We start from the raw sequence: 24,671 nt of genomic DNA on the forward strand, positions 1-24,671 counted from the left end.
AAATATCGTTTACGTTTTTTCACGTCAACCGTTGCTCAAAATAAACGCTCCCCCATCTCCCACAGGGTCAGTCAACCTCTGTGATACATTGCACTTATGTGACAAACTGAAGAGATGAGAGAATTGAACTCCTCTCGTTGAGAATATTAATCATTCAGAGAATATGGAGTACATACATATGTAAAAGTTTTTTCGGATCCATCACATCGCACTACTATTCACTCAGGTGTATGTTTAGGCACCTCTTACTTTGCACCTTTGAACCAGCATGTTGTTTATGGCCTCACTTTATACAGACTGATTTTTTACAGGCCTAACCCATCTGCTTTGATGATAGTGATCTATCCTTAATTTATGATACTATGGGGCAGTTTCCCGGACACAGATTAAGCCTATTCCTGGACTAAAAAGCAAACTCAATGGAGAATTACCATTGAAAAGGCTGAATCTGTGTCCAAGAAACCACCCCTCATTATGTGATTACTTAATATGACTTAATATCCCTCTTGTCATTGGATAAAGACACCAAAGTCAGATCGAAAATTATATTTAAAAAAAATCAGGAATTGTATTAGTAAACTCTTTCAGTTTGATTTGTGTGGAGCCTGGGGTTGGGGTAGAGAGAAGCACCAGTCAAGGTAATCTCAGGCCAATCCAGTTGATGCTGAAGACATTGAAGTGTTGTTAGTGGTGTCTCGCTGGACATCCACAGGGTCCCTGTGGTGCGTGCTAATCCAGATTCCCAGTGCAATGCTACTGGTTACATGTCCCCTCGGGGATAAGCAAGCGTCATCTGTGTGGGTCTTGTTTTACTATGAGACATTTTAGTCGTTTGTCTGCACTGTCCAAGGCTTAATGAGTCACAGAATAACACTCCCGATGTAAGTATCGGCGTTTGGTTTGAATTTAGCTTTCTCTTCGGCTGCTTTAAACCTGTTAAGTGCCTCCCTTGGCCAAATAGATGTGTCATTGGGCTCAATTAGTGGTTTAGTGGTCTACTGTATAACATAATATATACCAAGCTGTTAATATCTTTAGTGTTGATATAGCGGTAATGAGAAAGTGTGTTTTGGTGAAGCATTGCATGTAGCTCAGTGTCAAAGCCATATGCAGGATGTTTTGAAGCTAAGCTAATACTGACACGTTGCCTGTTATCTTTTCTTGATTAGCAAAGCTTCCCGAGAGAGGAGAAAGTGTTGGCAGGGATACACATTTAATTTAGTTCCAACATGTGTGTACATGAATGAAGCATTTCACTTGGAGCTCTATAATTCAATGTAGGAGGTTGCTGTATGGTCTGGAGAGCCTGGCGGATCCATTGGCTGACTGCAGGGACCATTGGTAAAGGAACCTGTGGAAAAGTCTAGAGTGAACAACAGGAAGGATGGGAGTCAGGCATCAGTCAAAGTCCTGCACCCAATTAATGTAAGTTAAACATGATTGGGAGTCCCATAGGGCGGTGCACAATTGGCCTAGCGTCGTTAGGGTTTGGCCGGGGTAGGCCGTCATTGTAAATAAGAATTTGTTCTTAACTGACTTGCCTAGTTAAATAAAGGTTAAATTAAAATGAAATAAAAATGCAAAAGACACACAATCAATTGATATGTCTCTTTAGAAAGTTTAGGTGCTCTTCCTCATTTTCGCCAGTAATGTCAAACCTTACCAGTGATAACGCTAAACCAAACAAATTAATAAACGAAATCATCTCTGTTTTTCTTGACTATTGTTTGCCTTGTCTCAATATACGAAGCTTACAAACAGAATAAGTTCCTTCGCTTATTTCCGTATACCTGCCTCCCCAATAAATCAAATGAAATTGTATTTGTCACATGCTCCGAAAACAACAGGTGTGGACCTTACCGTGAAATGCTTACTTTCAAGCCCTTAAACAACAATGCAGTTCAAGAAAGAGTGAAGGAAATATTTACTGAATAAACTAAAAGTAAAAAATAATAAAAAGTACCACAATAAAATAACAATAACGAGGCTATATACAGGGGGTACCGGTACCGAGTCAATGTGTGGGGGTACAGGTTAGTCAAGGTAATTTTTACATTTAGGTATGGGTAAAGTGACTATGAATAGATAATAGTCAGCGCGTAGCAGCAGTGTAAAAACAAATGGAGGGGGTGGTGTCAATGTAAATAGTCCGGGTGGCCATTTGATGAATTGTTCAGCAGTCCTATGGCTTGGAGGTAGAAGCTGTTATGGAGCCTTTTGGTCCTAGACTTGGCGCTCCGGTACCACTTGCCGTGCGGTTGCTGAGAGAACAGTCTAAGAATTGGTGACTGGAGTCTTTGACAATTTTTTGGGCCTTCCTCTGACACCGCCTAATATATAGGTCCTGGATGGCAGGAAGCTTGGCCCCAGTGATGTACTGGGCCGTACTCGCTACCCTCTGTAGCACCTTACGGTCAGATGCCGAGCAGTTGCCATACCAGGCGGTGATGCAACCGCTCAGGATGCTCTTGATGGTGCAGCTGTAGAACTTTTTGAGGATCTGGGGACCCATGCCAAATCTTTTCAGTCTCCTGAGGGGGAAAAGGTGTTGTCGTGCCCTCTTCACGACTGTCTTGTGGTGTTTGGGACCATGATAGTTTGTTGGTGATGTGGACCCGCTCCACCACAGTCCCTTCGATGTTAATGGGGGCCTGTTTGGCCTGCCTTTTCCTGTAGTCCACGATCAGCTCCTTTGTCTTGCTGATATTGAGGGAGAGGTTGTTGTCCTGGCATCACACTGCCAGGTCTCTGACCTCCTCCCTATAGTCTGTCTCATCGTTGTCGGTGATCAGGCCTACCACTGTTGTGTCGTCATCAAACTTAATGATGGTGTTGGAGTCGTGTTTGGCCACGCAGTCGTGGGTGAGGGGACTAAGCATGCAGATGTGTTGTTGCCTACCCTTACTACCTGGGATTGGCCCGTCAGGAAGTCCAGGATCCAGTTGCAGAGGGAGGTGTTTAGTCCCAGGGTCCTTAGCTTAGTGATGAGCTTTGTGGGCACTATGGTGTTGAACGCTGAGGTGTAGTCAATGAACAGCATTCTCACGCAGGTGTTCCTTTTGTCCAGGTGGCAAAGGGCAGTGTGGAGTGCGATTGAGATTGCTTCGTCTGTGGATCTGTTGGAGCGGTATGTAAATTGGAGTGGGTCTAGTGATGATGGTGTTGATGTAAGCCAGGACCTGCCTTTCAAAGCACTTCATGGCTACTGACGTGAGTGGTACGGGGCGGTAATCTTTTAGGCAGGTTACCTTCGCTTCCTTGGGCACAGGGACAATGGTGGTCTGCTTGAAACATGTAGGTATTACAGACTCTGTCAGGGAGAGGTTGAAAATGTCAGGGAAGACACTTGCCAGTTGGTCCGTGCATGCTTTGAGTACACGTCCTGGTAATCCGTCTGGCCCTGCGGCTTTGTGAATGTTGACCTGTTTAAAGGTCTTACTCACATCGGCTACCGAAAGCGTGATCACACAGTCGTCCGGAACATCTGGTACTCTCATGCATGCTTCAGTGTTGCTTGCCTCGAAGCGAGCATAAAAGGCATTTAGCTCATCTGGTAGGCTCGCGTCACTGGGCAGCTCACGGCTGGGTTTCCCTTTGTAGTCCGTAATCGTTTTCAAGCCCTGCTACATCCGACGAGCATCAGAGCCGGTGTAGTAGGATTCAATCTTAATCCTGTATTGACGCTTTGCCTGTTTGATAGTTCGTCTGAGGGTGCATTCGGATTAGTGTCCCGCTCCTTGAAAGCAGCAGCTCTAGCCTTTAGCTCGATGCGGATGTTGCCTGTAATCAATGGCTTCTTGTTGGGATATGTATGTACGGTCACTGTGGGGATGACGTCATCGTTGCACTTATTGATGAAGCCGATAACTGAGGTGGTATACTCCTCAATGCCATTGGATGAATCCCGGAAGATTTTCCAGTCTGTGCTAGCAGAACAGTCCTGTAGTGTAGCATCCGCGTCATCTGACCACTTCCATATTGAGCAAGTCACTGGTACTCCCATGTACCTGTCCCGTATTTACTGTTCCCAAGTAGATTCACTACCTGTCTCCTTTTCATCCATTTCCACTCCATTTCTACACCCACTCTCCACAGTCGTCCTTACCATCTCCCTCCGCCTTTATCTATGTCACGACCTTAGTGATGTGCAGCTAGCTGCCAGACCTGTCTGTGGCACTGAGGCCAGGGGGGCCTTCAGTGGTGCCATGTTGTGTTTGTGAGATTCAAGCTGAGTGCTTGCCTGTGATTGTCAGTGCTTCAATCCCTCTTGCGCCTCTCGCTAGCCCCCTGCTGCAGCTCCCCTGCTGGGTATGAAGATGTAGCTGCTTCCCTGCTCATCCCTCTCCTTGATTAGACCGCTGACAGTATCGTTCACGTATCCAGGAAGAGGAATTCTGCCTCTGTGATGCTTTCTCTTCACTTCCACTGAGATTTAAACTGATATAGAAGAAGCTTCATTGGTACTTCTAACCAAGAGTTAGTTTCCCTGTGTTTAATGGTTCTGGGCTCTGATTGAGGGGGTTTTAGTTCCCTTCAATTTTATTTCAACATCCATCTTTTTTTAGAAATGTAAGTAGTTGTCGACACGTTGTTTTGTCTTCTGGTGTGTTGGTGTTCAGTCAACATGTTGTGTGACTGATGTTAATGTGTCCTCCTTGTCAAAGGATGTTGATGAGGAGCTTGAGGCTGAGTACCCTGAGGACCCTGTCCAATCCCCCCAACGTGGTCAAGTTCTACGGCATGTTCTACAAGTCAGACGACCTCTCAGGCGGACACCTCTGGATGGTTCTAGAAGTGAGATCCCCTGGGTTTTTCTGTCTCGCTTAATAAAGTCGGACTTTGCCCAGCTTTACAATCCAGTCAAATATTATATACTGTATCTACTGTACATCTTCAGTACAACATGCAGTTAATCATTTAAGGGCTCATACAGTAGCACTTTGTCATTTGAGGCAATATAACCCAGTGGTGTGAGCTTGTTAAACAAGACAGTGTCTGATTGTGCTCAGTATAGGTAGCTGCACTTTATCTCCTGTGTTACATTTCCACCAATACGATCGACACAGTCTTACAGTAGACTACAGCCCATCTTTGTTGTTCTCTGTTTGAGCAGTAGAAAGATCACAAACAGTAGATTTACTTTAAATGATGGGAGTGAAATCCATCGCCGAGCTGAGAGGAGGTCACCCTCCTCCACTGGGAAAAATCTCAAGTTTAAAAGCTCTGGAAGGAGTTGTGACTCCAGTCTAGTTGTATGTGTGGGAGGGGTGGCTCTTGTAATTAATCATAATCTAGAGTGGTGAGTATTGGAGGAGCCACTGCTCTCTCTCTCACACACACACACACACACACACACACACACACACACACACACACACACACACACACACACACACACACACACACAGCTGTGCAACGGGGGGCTCAGTCACAGATCTCATCAAAGGCCTGCTCATGCAAGGCCAGCAACTGCTGGAGCCCGTTATCGCATACATTTTATACGGCGCCCTCTTGGTGAGATGGCCAACTGCTAAATGCCTAATGACAGAAGGGTGTGGCATCCACGCACAGTGGGCAGGGGATTGACTCAGGAGGTGGCAGGGTGTGGGAGTAATACACATGGCGGTAGACAGCTTTATTATTAACAAACAGTTAATAATGGCATTACTGACGCTTATTAAGCCCCTCCTCCCGCCTGCCAGGGTCTCCAGCATTTACACAACAACCAGATTATCCATTGTGACGTCAAAGGAAACAACATGCTTCTGACCACCGAGGGAGGAGTCAAGCTTGTCGACTTTGGTAATGGCTTTGATTTCCTGTTGTGGAGGCACTTCACTTCTGTCTGGGCCTTCATTTAAAGGTCCAATGCAGTTTTTTTAAATCTCATTATCAAATCATTTCTGGGATTGTTTTAAATTAAAATGGTCAAAAATAAACAAAAATATCTTCTTAGCAAAGAACAAGATCTCAAGTAAGACTTTTGCTAGGAATGTCTGGGAGTGGTCAGAGTGGGAAGGGGTAAACTGAAAACTAGCAGAGAGGTTTGGAAATCTCTTTCTTATTGGTTTATTAACTCATTTACCACCTGGTGATGAAATCAGGCAGGCCAAAACTCCATCCCACCAAAACGGGCTGAAATTTCTGGGGGACTTTTCAAAACAACTCTTACACTTAAAGCGCATTATCATAATTTTCACAATTTCACATTATTATTCCAACCTCGTAGTGTGGAAATATACACTGAACGGCCAGTTTAATAGGTACACCCATCTGGTACCGTCGTACCCCCTTTTGCCTCCAGAACAGACTGAATTCTTTGGGGCATTCTATAAGGTGTCAGTAATGTTCCACAAGGATGTTGGTCCATGCTGATGCAATGGCATCACGAGATACTGGATCCAGTGTGCCTGGCACCGATGATAATACCACTCTCAAAGTCGCTTAAGTCACTCGTTTTGCCCATTCTAACGTTTAATCGAACAGTAACTGAATGCCTCGATGCCTGTCTACCTGCTTTATATAGAAAGCCACGTGACTCACAGTTTGTAGGAGCGATCCATTTGGTGTACATAATAAACTTGCCGGTGAGTGATATAAAACACAGGACTATCACATTTTTGAGCGCATTGGGCCTTTGACAGATAACTCATCATTGATAGTTCACGGTTAATGCATTTTTTTTATTTCTCCACATAAAAGCCTGTGATATTATTGGTAAATGCTAACATATGGGCATCAATGCTGTGATGCAGTCCTCTTTCCATGTCTTTGTTACCGACCCTATGTAACATCTTTGTATTTCATGGACCATAGCTTAACCTAAGGCTATTATTGCCAATTTAAATTGCATTATTTGATCCTTTGCATATAAAAAGAAAGCTGTTCTGGCAAATGACTTTGAGTTGCCCCAGGCATGTTTATGTCCTCTGTGTGCTGAGAATGAAGTGGAATCCTGCTGATAAAAATCTGTCCCACTTAATTAGAAATGATTATGGTGGTATGGCAGGTTAGCACACCAAGTGATATGCCATATCGCTATTGATTGATTCACACATCGACACTTTCCCTCTGTTTATGTAATTCAATATGCACACAAATATACAGTACCAGTCAAAAGTTTGGACACACCTACTCATTCAAAAGTTTTTCTTTATTTGTACTATTTTCTACATTGTAGAATAATAGTGAAGACATCAAAACTATTAAATAACAAATATGGAATCATGTAGTGAACAAAACACTATTAAACAAATATTTTAGATTTTAGATTCTTTAATGTAGCCACCTTTGCCTTGATGACAGCTTTGCACACTCTTGGCATTCTCTCAAACAGCTTCATGAGGAATGCTTTTCCAACAGTCTTGAAGGAGTTCCCACATATGCTGAGCACTTGTTGGCTGCTTTTCCTTCACTCTGCAGTCCAAATCATCCCAAACCATCTCAATTTGGTTGAGGTCGGGTGATTGTGGAGGCCAGGTCATCTGATGAAATGTTTTGATGTCCCCACAAAATCTCTGAAGCTGGAGTCTTTTATTTCCCTCTCTAACTTTAAGCATAAGCTGTCAGAGTAGCTTACCGATCACTGTACCTGTACACAGCCAATCTGTAAATAGCACACCCGACTACCTCATCCCCATATTATTACTTACCCTCTTGCTCTTTTGCACCCCAGTATCTCTACTTGCACATCATCATCTGCACATATATCACTCCAGTATTAATGCTAAGTTGTAATTATTTTCACCTCTATGGACAATTTATTGCCTACCTCCCTACTCTTCTACATTTGCACACACTGTACATAGATTCTTTCTATTTTTCTTTTATTTTGTGTTATTAACTGTATGTTTGTTTATGTGTAACTCTGTGTTGTTGTTTTTGTCGCACTGCTATGCTTTACCTTGGCCAGGTCACAGTTGTAAATGAGAACTTGTTCTCAACTGGCCTACCTGGTTAAATAAAGGTGAAATAAAATAAAATAAAAAATAAATGCAGCACCATCACTCTCCTTCTTGGTAAAATAGCCCTTACATAGCCTGGAAGTGTATTTGGGGTCATTGTCATGTTGAAAAGCAAATGATAGTCCCACTGCTTTTTTCAGCTTTTTTCTAAAGTATTTTTCTTTACCTCTGAACCGGAATCTCCCAACAGAAGCTAGCCAGCTAACTAGCTAGTAGTCAGCTAACCACTGCTAGCGGCCATCAGCTACCTTTAGCTCGGAAAGCTCTTGCCAGTTTGTACAACGCGATTCAAAGCAGAGCATACCGGACCTATTTTCTCTCCATATCCCCGGATTCCGACCGCAAGCTCTGAACCTTCTCACCTGGATCATCGCAGCTAGCTAGCTGCAATCCGAGTGACTACTAGTGGCTAACGTCTCTGTCCCGAAGCAAGCACCAATTAGCCTGGAGATAGCCCAAGCTAGGCCCATCTCCAGGCTAGCTGAATAGGTCCATCAGCCATTCCTGGGCTACAATACTTATTTTGCCAAATGGCCTGGACCCCTTTTACTGCCGGTACGGGGTACGGAACCCTGCCGATCCATCACGACTGGACTACCGACGTAATCTGCTCGAGGGGGTTACTCAACTGGTTCCTACGTCGCAACGTCCCCGGCATGCCCATCTGCTAGCCTGCTTGCCGCGGCCCGCTAGCTGTCTAGAGCATATCGGACTGTTAGCTGAATAGATCCATTTGCCAATTGGACTGGACCCTTCTGCTACACGGAACCCTACTAATCCATCACGACTGGTCTATCGACGGAACCGCATAAGGAGGCTAAAACAGACTTTCCTCCGTCGCGACGTCCCCCTAAGGCCCTTCTGCTAGCTTGCTAGCCCCGGCCTGCTAACTGTCTGAATCGCCATGTCTCCAGCCAGCCCAAACACTCACTGGACACCTATGATCACTCGGCTACGCATGCCTCTCCCTAATGTCAATATGCCTTGTCCATTACTGTTCTGGTTAGTGATTATTGTTTTATTTCACTGTAGAGCCTCTAGCCCTGCTCAATATGCCTTAACCAACCATTTAGTTCCACCTCCCACATATGCGATGACATCACCTGGTTTAAATGTTTCTAGAGACAATATCTCTCTCATCATCACACAATGCCTAGGTTTACCTCCAATGTACTCACATCCTACCATACCTTTGTCTGTACATTATGCCTTGAATCTATTCTATCGCGCCCAGAAGCCTGATCCTTTTACTCTCTGTTCCGAATGTACTAGACGACCAGTTCATATAGCCTTTAGCCGTACCTTTATTCTACTCCTCCTCTGTTCCTCTGGTGATGTAGAGGTTAATCCAGGACCTGCAGTGCCTAGCGCCACTTCTATTCCCCAGGTGCTCTCATTTGTTGACTTCTATAACCGTAAGAGCCTTGGTTTCATGCATGTTAACATTAGAAGCCTCCTCCCTAAGTTTGTTTTATTCACTGCTTTAGCACACTCTGCCAACCCGGATGTCTTAGCCGTGTCTGAATCCTGGCTTAGGAAGACCACCAAAAAATCCTGAAATTTCCATCCCTAACTATAACATTTTCCGCCAAGATAGAACTGCCAAAGGGGGCAGAGTTGCAATCTACTGCAGATATAGCCTGCAGAGTTCTGTCTTACTATCCAGGTCTGTACCCAAACAATTACAGCTTCTACTTTTAAAAATCCACCTTTCCAGAAACAAGTCTCTCACCGTTGCCGCTTGGTATAGACCACCCTCTGCCCCCAGCTGTGCCCTGGGCACTTGATTGCCCCCCATCTATCTTCAGTGCTCGTGCTGCTAGGTGACCTAAACTGGGACATGCTTAACACCCTGGCCATCCTACAATCTAAGCTTGATCCCCTCAATCTCACACAAATTATCAATGAACCTACCAGGTACAACCCCAAATCCTTAAACACGGGCACCCTCATAAATATCATCCTAACCAACTTGCCCTCCAAATACAGCTCTGCTGTTTTCAACAAAGATCTCAGCGATCACTGCCTCATTGCCTGCATTCGTAATGGGTCTGCGGTCAAACGACCACCCCTCATCACTGTCAAACACTCCCTAAAACACTTCAGCGAGCAGGCCTTTCTAATCGATCTGGCCGGGGTATCCTGGAATGATATTGACCTCATCCCGTCAGTAGAGGATGCCTGGTTATTCTGTAAAAGTGCCTTCCTCACCATCTTAAATAAGCATGCTCCAGGATGCAATGTAGAAAATTGCATCCAGTAGCAGAAACTCAAAAAAAGTTCTGGGACACTGTAAAGTCCATGGAGAATAAGAGCACCTCCTCCCAGCTGCCCACTGCACTGAGGCTAGGAAACACTGTCAACACCGATAAATCCACTATAATTGAAAATTTCAATAAGCATTTTTCTACCTGGCTACCCCTACCCCGGTCAACTGCCCGGCACCCTCCACAGCAACTCACCCAAGCATTCCCCATTTCTCCTTCACACAAATCCAGATTGCTGATGTTCTGAAAGAGCTGCAAAATCTGGACCCCTACAAATCAGCTGGGCTAGACAATCTGGACCCCCGAAATTGTTGCAACCCCTATTACTAGCCTGTTCAACCTCTCTTTCGTATCATCTGAGATTCCCAAAGATTGGAAAGCTGCCGCAATCATCCCCCTCTTCAAAGGGGGAGACACTCTAGACCCAAACTGCTACAGACCTATATCTATCCTACCCTGCCTTTCTAAGGTCTTCGAAAGCCAAGTTAACAAACAGATTACCAACCATTTCGAATCCCACCGTACCTTCTCCACTATGCAATCTAGTTTCAGAGCTGGTCATGGGTGCACCTCAGCCACGCTCAAGGTCCTAAACAATATCATAACCGCCATCGATAAGAGACAATACTGTGCAGCCGTATTCATCGACCTGGCCAAAGCTTTCGACTCTGTCAATCACCACATTCTTATTGGCAGACTAAACAGCCTTGGTATCTCAAATGATTGCCTTGGCTGGTTCGCCAACTACTTCTCTGATAGAGTTCAGTGTGTCAAATTGGAGGGCCTGTTGTCTGGACCTCTGGCAGTTTCTATGGGGGTGCCAGCAGGGTTCAATTATCGGGCCGACTCTCTTCTCTGTATACATCATTGATGTCGGTCTTGCTGCTGGTGATTCTCTGATCCATCTCTACGCAGACGACACCATTCTGTATACTTCTGGCCCTTCTTTGGACAGTGTGTTAACTAACCTCCAGACGAGCTTCAATGCCATACAACTCTCCTTCCGTTGCCTCCAAATGCTCTTAAATGCAAGTAAAACTAAATGCATGCTCTTCAACCAATCGCTGCCCGCACCTGCCCGCCCGTCCAGCATCACTACTCTGGACGGTTCTGACTTAGAATATGTGGACAACTACAAATACCTAGGTGTCTAGTTAGACTGTAAACTCTCCTTCCAGACTCACATTAAGCACCTCCAATCCAAAATTAAATCTAGAATCGGCTTCCTATTTCGCAACAAAGCATCCTTCACTCATGCTGCCAAACATACCCTCGTAAAACTGACTATCCTACCGATCCTCGACATCGGCGATGTCATTTACAAAATAGCCTCCAACACTCTACTCAACAAATTGGATGCAGTCTATCACAGTGCCATCTGTTTTGTCAACAAAGCCCCATATACAGCGAGGGAAAAAAAGTATTTGATCCCCTGCTGATTTTGTACGTTTGCCCACTGACAAAGAAATGATCAGTCTATAATTTTAATGGTATGTTTAATTTAACAATGAGCGACAGAATAACAACAAAAAAATCCAGAAAAAGGCATGTCAAAAACGTTATAAATTGATTTGCATTTTAATGAGGGAAATAAGTATTTGACCCCTCTGCAAAACCTGACTTAGTACTTGGTGGCAAAACCCTTGTTGGCAATCACAGAGGTCAGACGTTTCTTGTAGTTGCCCACCAGGTTTGCACACATCTCAGGAGGGATTTTGTCCCACTCCTCTTTGCAGATCTTCTCCAAGTCATTAAGGTTTCGAGGCTGACGTTTGGCAACTCGAACCTTCAGCTCCCTCCACAGATTTTCTATGGGATTAAGGTCTGGAGACTGGCTAGGCCACTCCAGGACCTTAATGTGCTTCTTCTTGAGCCACTCCTTTCTTGTCTTGGCTGTGTATTTTGGGTCATTGTTATGCTGGAATACACATTTTCAATGCCCTGGCTGAGGGAAGGAGGTTCTCACCCAAGATTTGACAGTACATTGCCCCGTCCATCGTCCCTTTGATGCGGTGAAGTTGTCCTGTCCCCTTAGCAGAAAAACACCCCCAAAGCATAATGTTTCCACCTCCATGTTTGACGGTGGGGATGGTGTTCTTGGGGTCATAGGCAGCATTCCTCCTCCTCCAAACACGGCGAGTTGAGTTGATGCCAAAAAGCTCAATTTTGGTCTCATCTGACCACAACACTTTCACCCAGTTGTCCTCTGAATCATTCAGATGTTCATTGGCAAACTTCAGACGGGCATGTATATGTGCTTTCTTGAGCAGGGGGACCTTGCGGGCACTGCAGGATTTCAGTCCTTCACGGCGTAGTGTGTTACCAATTGTTTTCTTGGTGACTATGGTCCCAGCTGCCTTGAGATCATTGACAAGATCCTCCCGTGTAGTTCTGGGCTGATTCCTCACCGTTCTCATGATCATTGCAACTCCACGAGGTGAGATCTTGCATGGAGCCCCAGGCCGAGGGAGATTGACAGTTCTTTTGTGTTTCTTCCATTTGCGAATAATCGCACCAACTGTTGTCATCTTCTCACCAAGCTGCTTGGCGATGGTCTTGTAGCCCATTCCAGCCTTGTGTAGGTCTACAATCTTGTCCCTGACATCCTTGGAGAGCTCTTTGGTCTTGGCCATGGTGGAGAGTTTGGAATCTGATTGATTGATTGCTTCTGTGGACAGATGTCTTTTATACAGGTAACAAACTGAGATTAGGAGCACTCCCTTTAAGAGTGTGCTCCTAATCTCAGCTCGTTACCTGTATAAAAGACACCTGGGAGCCAGAAATCTTTCTGATTTAGTGGGGGTCAAATACTTATTTCCCTCATTAAAATGCAAATCAATTTATAACATTTTTGACATGCGTTTTTCTGGATTCTTTTGTTGTTATTCTGTCGCTCACTGTTCAAATAAACATACCATTAAAATTATAGACTGATAATTTCTTTGTCAGTGGGCAAACGTACAAAATCAGCAGGGGATCAAATACTTTTTTCCCTCGCTGTATATGGGGCTTTGTTGACAAAACGGATGGCACTGTGATAGACTGCATCCAATTTGTTGAGTAGAGTGTTGGAGGCTATTTTGTAAATGACATCGCCGATGTCGAGGATCGGTAATACTTTTTCCCCTCACTGTTCTACCCACCATTGCAACCTGTACGCTCTCGTTGGCTGGCCTTCACTTCATACTCGTCGACAAACCCACTGGCTCCAGGTCATCTACAAGTCTCTGCTAGGTAAAGCCCCGCCTTATCTCAGCTCACTGGTCACCATAGCAGCACCCACCCGTAGCATGCGCTCCAGCAGGTATATCTTACTAGTCAACCCCAAAGCCAATTCCTACTTTGGCCGCCTTTCCTTCCAGTTATCTGCTGCCAATGACTGGAATGAACTGCAAAAATCACTGAAGCTGGAGACTCATATCTCCCTCACTAGCTTTAAGCACCAGCTGTCAGAGCAGCTCACAGATCACTGCACCTGTACATAGCCCATCCAACTACCTCATCCCCATTTATTTATTTATCTTGCTCCTTTGCACCCCAGCATCTCCACTTGCACATTCATCTTCTGCACATCAATCACTCCAGTGTTTAATTGGTATATTGTAATTACTTCACCACCATGGCCTATTTATTGCCTTACCTCCCTTATCTTACCTCATTTGCACACACTGTATATAGACATTTTCTACTGTATTATTGACTGTATGTTTGTTTATTCCATGTGTAACTCTGTGTTGTTGTATGTGTCGAACTGCTTTGCTTTATTCTTGGCCAGGTCGCAGTTGTAAATGTGAACTTGTTCTCAACTAACCTACCTGGTTAAATAAAGGTTAAATAAATAAAAAATATATCTTTTTTTAACTAAGCGCAAACCAGATGGGACGGCGTATTGCTGCAAAATGCTGTGGTAGCCATGCTGGTTAAGTGTGCCTTGAATTCTAAATAAATCACTGACAGTGTCACTAGCAAAGCACCCCCACACCATCACACCTCCTCCTCCATGCTTCACGGTGGGAACCACACATGCGGAGGTCATCTGTTCACCTATTCTGCTTCTCACAAAGACATTGCGGTTGGAACCAAAAATCTGACCAAAGCACAGATTTCCACCAGTCAAATGTCCATTGCTCATGTTTCTTGGCACAAGCAAGTTTCTTCTTCTTTTGGTGTCCTTTAATAGTGGTTTCTTTGCAGTAATTGGACTATGAAGGCCCAGTCACACAGTCTCCTGCGTGTTGAGATGTGTCTGTTACTTGAACTCTGTGAAGCATTTATTTGGGCTGCAATTTCTGAGGCTGGTAACTCTAATGAATTTATCCTTTGCAAAAAAGCTAACTCTGGGTCTTCCTTTCCTGTGGCGTTCCTCATGAGAGCCAGTTTCATCATAGCGCTTGATGGTTTTTGCGACGGCACTTGAAGAAACTTTCAAAGTTCTTGAAATGTTCCGCATTGACTGACCTTCATGTCTTAAAGTAATGATGGACTGTTGTTTCTCTTTGCTTATTAGAGCTGTTCTTGCCATAATATGAACTTGGTCTTTCACCAAATAGGGCTATCTTCTATATACCACCCCTACCTTGTCATAACACAACTGATTGGCTCAAATGCATTAAGAAGGAAAGAAATTCCACAAATGAACTTTTAACAAGGCACACCTGTTAATTGAAATGCATTCCAAGTGACTGCTTCATGAAGCTGGATGAGAGAATGCCAAGAGTGTGCAAAGCTGTCATCAAGGCAAGGATGGTTACTTTGAAGAATCTCAAATACAAAATATATTTTGATTTGTTTAACACTTTTTTGCTTACTACATGATTCCATATGTGTTATTTCATAGTTTTGATGTCTTCACTATTATTCTACAATGTAGAAAATAGTACAAATAAAGAAAAAGCCTTGAATGAGTAGGTGTGTCCAAACTTTTGACTGGTACTGTACATATTAAAGCATATTAAACAACTGCGAATATGTCATTATAACAGGTATGTGATATAATACATCAAATCTTGATTTTGCATCAAACACTGATTCACTGAGGATGTTGTGTTTTATATTAAATCGCCTAAATTCTATCCAGGTGTGTCTGCTCAGCTGACGAGGGCACTTTTGCGAAGAAACACCTCCGTTGGCACTCCCTTTTGGATGGCACCTGAGGTTAGCCTTTTTTACATGTGCCACTTTACTTGCAGTTGCATGAGAACACAAACACTTCTTAGCACAGAAATATCCTACATGATGACACCATTGAGTTGCATTCGATGTGCTATATGGACTGTAGAGAGTGATAGACGAGTGAGTATGTACTCACTTGATGAATGAATCTAACTAACCTTTTTAAATCAACATTACAATGTGTATTTTAAACACAGACCATTTTTAAATGACTTGATCTTCTTCTGCATTGTTGTGTCATGTTACTTCAGCTTCAGAATCAATGAAAGCCTTTTGGTGCCCATACGAAGTTACTACCTCACTATTGCTAATACATTATCTTCATATCATCATCTACAGTAAGAAACAGCAACTTGCATGAGAAGTGTCCACCTGCTTGTGTCATGTTTGTCCTGCCTGTGTCATCCCAGGTCATTGCCTGTGAGCAGCAGTATGACTCCACGTATGACGCCTGCTGTGACGTGTGGTCACTGGGCATCACAGCCATAGAGCTGGCTGATGGAGACCCCCCATTGTCTGAGATGCACCCCATCAAAGCCCTCTTCAAGATCCCACAGTAAGGCACTAGAGGGCTCCATTTGCACACAGCTGGCTGGGACAGATCAGGCACACAGCGGTGTATACTTTCATAAAAAGCCTTTGATTTTTGTCTGGAGGAAAATGGCAAACAGAATTTAGGAGTGGATCATCGCAGAGCCCTTTCTCTGAGAATAATAAAATGCCAAATATGCCAAGAAATTGTAAAGATTCTTAATGTTATTTTTTGTGCTCATGAAATGCAGGATAGACCTGGTAGAAATTCATTAAATCAGGCAAATAATTAGCATGCTACAATGCATGTGTCCAAGCTAAAACGCTAGATTGTAAATTCAATTGAAAACTCCAGAATGATAAACTGATCAGAAACTTTATCAAGAGTAAATGGAACAATATTTGGCCTTACCCTTAAAACTGTTATTTAATCAGAAAAAATCTCTAATGTGAACACAATTTCTAATGAATAATTACTTGAAAGCTTTGATACTACAAGTGACTGACCTTTTGCTATCGGCACAGTCGCACAATTATCTCCCACTTTGGTGAGGATGAGCCCTTTTGATTGCAATTTGCATTGGTGATTAGCTCCATTCACATTTAGATGAGGCTGTCACCAGCCTCCCATCACAATGTTATCTCCACCCCACCAAACCTGATGAGAAACAAGCATGCGTCGTGTCGCAGGAGTTATGGTAGCCACAACAGCGATTTATCACACCAAACTCAAGGGAATGTAAAACAGGTCACAACAATTAAAGGCTCAGAGAAAGCTGTCCTGGTCAAACGAACGCTCCCAAATCACAGAGCCTGGAATAACACTCTACCGGGTCTGGGATGAGGCATGCATTCAGTCATCTGAGTTGATAGGATGGAACCATTTCAGTGGGATGTACAAATGGTTAGCTCCTAAATTCTGTATAGTGCTGAAATGGTGATTGGCCTGTTTTTGGTAGAAAGCTGTGAACAGCAGACAACACCTTAAAGAGATGAAGCTATTGACACAGTCCCAGAGCAGGTTTTGCATTTTGTGTTAAGAATGTTAATTCCCCTTAGATACCATTCACTACAGGTCATGATAAACAAAGGAAGGGCATGTACATTTACATTTTTTTTTAAACATTCATCCCTTTTTATTCACCTTTTTCTGAAATAGTTTGACTTTCTGAGTGATTTGGAATACGAAGAGTTAGATGTGTGTAGCAACCTACCTTTGTTGAGACTGGGGTTTCTTTTTCTAAATAAAAATAGATACTTGGCCCTGGCCCATAAATCTTTTGAATTGGGACCTTTGGCTGGGCGGCTCCAGGATAAATCAAAGTGTGAGCACACTGAACCGTGAAATGATTCTGTTCAAATATATTTCTCCATCAATGCAGCACGGCGGTCACAATTATAAGGGGAGGTTGCCTGACATTGTCTGTCTGTCGTATGTGGATTCTATTCGAAACAGAAGACTTGTGTTACGAAATTGTGTATCTGTGTGCTGCACTTTTATTCTGCACATTGCTGAGCACAGAAATGATAATGATACACTATAAATTACCTTCATGATTGTAAAGAGGTAGATTTAATGATTTTGGGTGTTGTTTCCTACGAGTGTTTCACTTACTTCAGGAGCTCTTTAAATGAACTATCTCATAAGCCGTAATCAGGGCAGCTTCTCCTGATAAAGCATTGTCCTCGGGAATAACAGGTTTCATAAAAATCTCACTTGCACTCAAACATGCTAGATTTTCTTATGACATTAGATCGTATGTCCTTGCACACGTTCCTGTATTTCCATCTCACAGTTCTGTCAATGGGACAGTATATTAATCTACTGTGTAAATCCCAAGATTATTCCTAGGAGGAGGACATACCATTCCAAACATGGTCACCATTTGGTATAAGCATTAAGAAAAACACATTAGATGTGTCTATGAAATATGGTAATAACTGCATATTCAGTGACACTGTCTAAATCTAATTGATGCATCTCTCTCTGGCTCCATCTATTTCCTGTGGTTTTGTGATGTCGCTGGCAGTATGTAATCCTTGGGTTGAGATCTGAGAGGGTTCTGGTTGTTTTGGCTGGCTGAGGTCTATGCCCCTCGGTGTACTGTAGCATCTCCTCCACGTCATACAGCAGATGGAGTTGCCGTAGGGTGTGGACTGTGCAGCCTCTGGGGCAGGGACACTGGGGCTGAACACAGGCAGGACTACTGCAAGCCATGTGATAGAGCTGTGGATTTGCGGTGGGAACTTGCACAGATGGTATCCCTTTCACAGCGACCAGTGTGAAGTGATGAGAGGAGTTCAGATCGATGTCAGTGAGGCTGCTCTGCTCCTCCACTCCATTTATACCTGCTGCTTGGCCCTCCTGTTCACAGATAGCATCAGATACAAAGAATTGTATTGATTCCAGGACTATTGTAAATCAGTATTACAGATGTAGGATCTTAATTAGAGCCAGTTTGCTACAGAAGGAGCAACAGGAAATGTGAATTATTATGTGGATTATAATTAATGGACATTTTTGTATGGGTTGATACATTTTTCATAAGGGAGATGACAAACTTCAGAAGTCTGTCTAAACCTCAAATACACTACAAGTTTGACATTTCCTGCATTGCAGGTAAGGTCTGATGCAACAGGGTGATCAAATTAAGAGCCTACATCTGTAACAGTAAACTAAGGTGGGCCCAGGATTCATTCAGTTGCAGATAGACCTCCAAGAGCCAAGCACAGATCCTCCACTACGGAAACAGATTATATGCCCATTTTAAAATGGGCTGGATGTAATTTTGCCTGCTATATAGTATGTAATATATGTGGGGCCCATGGTTATTATGAATGTGGGTAATGGAGCATATAAAAGGGTAAAGCTGTAAAACGGTTAACTGCAGAATTAATTATGGACACTTGAGACGATGCTCTCAGATATTCAATATGTGGGAAGGTTAATTGCTTGAGCCAATATTCTCCATGCTGTATTAGCCAAACCCTGACTAAAGTCCTGTGTAAAGTCATAGGGAGAAGGTTGTGAAGGTTAAGGTAATTGGCAAAGAATTCCAAAGCTGTGTTGATCCACCCAGATCCCAGTGGATATTAGCAATATATATAACTGGGCTTGTATCTGTCGGAAGGGAGGCGAGAACTGAGGAAGATGATGGGAGTAAATGATGGCTTGTCAGAGGCAACAAAGGCAAATGAAATCATAGGGCAAGTGAGCGGAATCCCAACCAGTGTTCTGGTGAGAGGTAATACACCAGCCAAAAGCCAAAGGTAATGTAAAGGCTACAGAGCAGAACAGTCATGGGTGAAAGACATCAATACAATGTTTACTGTTTTCTTTTACCAATACTCTTCATCCATTTTCAGGGCTCAGACTGTGAAATTGACACCTGACTATCAGCCACACAGACAGCAGGCCTTGGTTAAATGTTCAATGTGAACAGAATTCTTAGCAGAATGTAAACTGAGTCTTATGTTGTAATCTTGACATTAAAGATTACATTCACTGATATTTACTAAATCCTGTGTGGCTTAGTCAGTAGAGCATGGTGCTTAAAATGCCAAGGTCTGTGGGTTTGAGTCCCGCTTGGGCCACCCATATGAAAGTGGTATGCATGCTTAACTATGGCGTACATATGCATTCAGCCCATGTAACATGTTGGTGATTTGAATGAAAGGCCGGGATTAGGGTTGAGGTTAAGATGTATTCTTGCTCTTCTACAAACAGTGAGACTTTTTGATGGAGAAGTTAGTTTCAGTTTTAACTCACAGCTTCTGGCACAGATGTTTCACATGTTGGGCATTTTGGAATGTATGTGGCAGATAAGTACTATTGACTACGATCCATCGTAGATTGATCGTGTCTATGAATGTTGCTGATCTTGTACTGTACTCGTCCCATGTTTGTATCTCTCTCCTGTGTGTCTTTTAAACACAAAGCATAGGGAATCGTTTTTCAAAGGAGGCTGAAAAGATTTGGCACGGGCCCTTAGAGCTTCAAAAAGTTCTACAGCTGCACCATCGAAAGCATCTTGACTGGCTGCATCACCGCTTGGTATGGCAAACGCTCCGCCCTCGACCGCAAAGCACTACAGAGGGTGTTGCAGAAAGCCCAGTACATCACTGGGGCTGAGCTCCCAGCCATCCAGGACCTCTATATCAGGTGGTGTCAGAGGAAGGCTTGTAAAATTGCCTAAGACTCCAGCCACCCAAGCCATAAATTGTTCACTCTGCTACCATTCGACAAACGGTACAGGAGCATCGGCTCTCGGTCCAACAGGCTCCGAGACAGCTTCTACCCCCAAGCCATAAGACTGGTAAATAGTAAATGAATAGTTACCCGGACTATCTGCACTGACCCTACCTTGCACTGACCCTATTATGCACACTCACTAGACAATATACACGGAGTGTACAAAACATTAGGAACACCTGCTCTTTCCATGACATAGACTGACCAGGTGAATCAAGGTGAAAGCTATGATCCCTTATTGATGTCACTTGTTAAATCCACTTAAATCAGTGTAGATAAAGGGGAGGAGACAGGTTAAAGAAGGATTGTTAAGCCTTGAGACAATTGAGACGTGGATTGTGTATGTGTGCGATTCAGAGGGTGAATGGGCAAGACAAAATATTTAAGTGTCTTTGAACAGGGTATGGTAGTAGATGCCAGGCGCACAGGTTTAAGTGTGTCAAGAACTGCAACACTGCTGGGTTTTTCACGCTCAACAGTTTCCTGTGTGTATCAAGAATGGTCCACCAGCCAAAGGACATCCAGCCAATTTGGCACAACTGTGGGAAGCAATAGAGTCAACATGGGCCAGCATCCCTGTGGAACGCTTTCGACACCTTGTAGAGTCCATGCCCCGACGAATTGAGGCTGTTCTGAAGGCAAAATGGGGTGCAACTCAATATTAGGAAGGTGTTCCTCATGTTTTGTACACTCAGTCAATACACGCTCACTCACACACACTACTTTGACACTCCCACACAAATCCCAGACACATTCACATACACTACAATCACACACACACACACACACACACACACACACACACACACACACACACACACACACACACACACACAACACAAACACTGAGTGTACAAAGCATTAGGAACACCTTCCAAATATTTTGCCATCAGAACAGTCTCAATTCCTTGGGGCACGGACTCAACAAGCGTTCCACAGGGATGCTGGACCATGCTTCCAACAGTTGTGTCAAGTTGACTGGATGTCCTTTGGGTGGTGGACCATTCTTGATACACACGGGACACTGTTGAGTGTGAAAAACCCAGCAGCGTTGCAGTTCTTGACACACTCAAACCGGTGCACCTGGCACCTACTACCATGCCCCATTCAAAGGCTCTTACATCTTTTGTCTTACCCATTCACCCACTGAATGGCACACATACACAATCCATGTCTCAATTGTCTACTCCCTTTCATCTACACCGATTGAAGGCTACCGAGTGGCGCAGGGGTCTAAGGCACTGCATCTCAGTGCTAGAGGTGTCACTACAGACCCTGGTTCAATTCCACGCTGTATCACAACCGGCCGTGATTGGGAGTGCCATAGGGCGGCGCATAATTGGCCCAGCGTCGTCTGGGTTTGGCTGGTGTAGGCCATCATTGTAAATAAGAATTTGTTCTTAACTGACTTGCCTAGTTAAATAAAGGTTAAATAAATAAGTGTATTTAACATCAAGGAAAGAGTAGGTGTTCCTAATGTTTTGTACACTCAATGTACATACTGTACACACCCAAACATACACACACTTTTACACTCATAATTTGCAGCTGCTACTCTGTTCTTTATTTTACTCGTATTATTATTCATCCTGAAGCCTAGTCATTTTACCCTGCCTTCATGTACATACAGTGCCTTCTGAAAGTATTCACACCCCTTGACTTTCTCCACATTTTGTTACATTACAGACTTATTCTAAAATTTATTAAATAAATATAAATCCTCAGCAATCTATACACCATACCCCATAATAACAAAGTGAAAACAGGTTTCTAGAAATTTTAGCAAATGTATAAAAAGAAAATAACTGAAATACCTTATTTGCATAAGTATTCAGACCCTTTGCTATGAGACTCGAAATTGACCTCAGGTGCATCCTGTTTCCATTGATCATCCTTGAGATGTTTCTACAAATTCAATTGATTAGACATGATTTGGAAAGGCACACACTTGTCTATATAAGGTCCCACAGTTGACAGTGCATGTCAAAGCAAAAACCAAGCCTTGAGGTCGAAGGAATTTTCCATAGAACTCCGAGACGGGATTGTGTCGAGGCACAGATCTGAGGAAGGGTACCAAAAAATGTCTGCAGCATTGAAGGTCCCCAAGAACACAGTGGCATCCATCATTCTTAAATGGAATAAGTTTGAAACCACCAAGACTCTTCCTAGAGGACAACCATCTCTGCAGCACTCCACCAATCAGGGTTTTATGCTAGAGTGGCCAGACTGCAGACACTCCTCAGTAAAAGGCACATGACAGCCCACTTGGAGTTTGCCAAAAGGCACATAAAGACTCCAACACCATGAGAAACAAGATTCTCTGGTCTGATGAAACCAAGATTGAACTATTTGGCTTGAATGCCAAACGTCACATCTGGAGGAAACCTTGGCACCATCCCTATGGTGAAGCATCATGCTGTGAGGGTGTTTTTCAGCGGCAGGGACTGGGAGGCTAGTCAAGATTGAGGCAAAGATGAAGGGAGCAATGTACAGAGAGATCCTTGATGAAAATCTGCTCCAGAGTGCTCAGGACCTCAGACTGGGGTGAAGGTTCACCTTCCAACAGGACAATGACCCTAAGCACACAGCCAAGATAATGCAGGAGTGGCTTCGGGACAAGTCTCTGAATGTCCTTGAGTGGCCCAGCCAGAGCCCGGACTTGAACCCGATTGAACATCTCTGGAGAGTCCTGAAAATAGCTGTGCAGCAACGCTCCCCATCCAACCTTACAGAGCTTGAGGATCTGCAGAGAGGATCTGCAGAGAAGAATGGGAGACACTCCCCAAATACAGGTGTACCAAGCTTGTAGCATCACACCCAAGAAGACTCGATACTGTAATCAATTACCAAAGGTGCTTCAACAAAGTACTGCGTAAAGTGTCTGAATACTTATGTGAATGTAATATTTCAGTTTTTTATATAAATTAGCAAACATTTATAAAAAACTGTTTTTGCTTTGTCATTATGGGGTATTGTGTGTAGATTGATGAGGGGAAAAAAACAATTTCATCAATTTTAGACTAAGGCTGTAACGTAACAAAATATGGAGAAACAACTTGTTCTCCATCATATAGCTTTTAAGACCATATAATGCACATCTGCTATTTTGCCAGTTTCAACCTCTGAGGAGAAGGTTATTGGTTGTGTGACAGTCCAATCATGAGCAGAACAGTCCGTGTTTAGAATATCATGCTTCTATCTTTCTATAATGCAGTTATTCTATGCAGGCACACTGTGATACTCCCTCCCAGTCCATCCTACAATACCCTGTGTTGGTGGTGAGCCTGAAGACAGCAGAGAAAAATGTCGCAGCACTTCTCCTTGTTCACTCATGTGTGCTCAACAGAACTGTTGGCTCTCTCAGATGATAGATGAGCTGGAGCTGGAGTTTGAGCAGGTGGCTCACAGACGAAGTCTTTATTATGTTTTCCCATACTGCTGCACTTTACCCGTTTAAAGGCCATCAGGCTCGCTTTGTTTTCACGCTGTTGCCCCTCGAAGTTCAAAGGCTGCCTGCCCAGTGTCTTTACTTTTCCACAGTTTAATGATGAACTGTGTATTCCTATATTCTATAGCTCTATCTACTGTATGACTTTGGCTGTCAGGATTCATGTACATTTTCCAACCAGTTTTTTATGTCTATTAGGAAAATGGGAAGAATTATGAGCTCTGCATACAAAGTATCATATCCCCCCCCCCAAATAATACAAAATATATAATATTCATGTGGGACACAGGAATGCTTTTTTTTGTCTTTCTTCTGAGCTTAGTAGCAGACTTAAGGCTTTAAAAGTGGTGCTGACAACCACTGATTTTACCTCAATCCACTGTGACACACATTTGACAGGAGGAGTGCCCAGGCCTAGATTTAAATAAGCCAATTGTGTTTACAGAATGAGTCAGTGCTCCCACAAATACTGGAAGAAAAAAAGATGCCTGAATTTGCTAAGCACAATGAGGGTACTTGACAGTGTTATCACCAACGTGCTGGTGTATTGACTTTGTAATATATAAGCAGTGCAGCAGTACAACATCAAGGCAAGAGCATAGCTGCAGGCTCATATTATAGTTTGTATTGAAGCAGTCAGTTAGTAGGCTTTGATCTGCACTTCAGAAAGGACTGTCTGTCTGAATCTCCATCACAGACCCGAGCGACTTAGTGCTGGAAAGAATGACACATTTTCTCTGAAAAATAAAGATGTTTAATAGGCTCTCATTTATGTGTAGCCTATAGCTTTGTTCTTGATGATGTTTTCTTGTCAAAGAAATTAGAACCATTTGTTCTTGGTTGTTTTTTCATGGCTTAAATGTACATCGCTTTTCTTCAGAGTCGCTGTCTCCATTTAATAAATTAGTCGATGATACACTGAAGATTAAGTTTGAAAGCTTAAAGGGATAATCCACCCCCCAAAATACAAATCATGAAACCCCTGTCAATTTGGTGAAAGCCTATGTTCTATCGGTGGGTAAAATAAAAAAAATCCC

At 43.4% G+C, this 24,671-nt stretch overlaps 1 pseudogene; it reads left to right on the top strand.

Annotated features, from left to right (window-relative positions):
* The first annotated feature begins 1,292 nt into the window (after positions 1 to 1,292).
* LOC106581706 (myosin-IIIb-like) overlaps positions 1,293 to 24,671 on the top strand; it is an 80,986-nt pseudogene continuing 57,607 nt past the window's right edge.

The sequence above is a fragment of the Salmo salar genome, chromosome 21 (assembly GCF_965601325.2).
Source record: "Salmo salar chromosome 21, fSalSal1, whole genome shotgun sequence".
Lineage (NCBI taxonomy): Eukaryota > Metazoa > Chordata > Actinopteri > Salmoniformes > Salmonidae > Salmo > Salmo salar.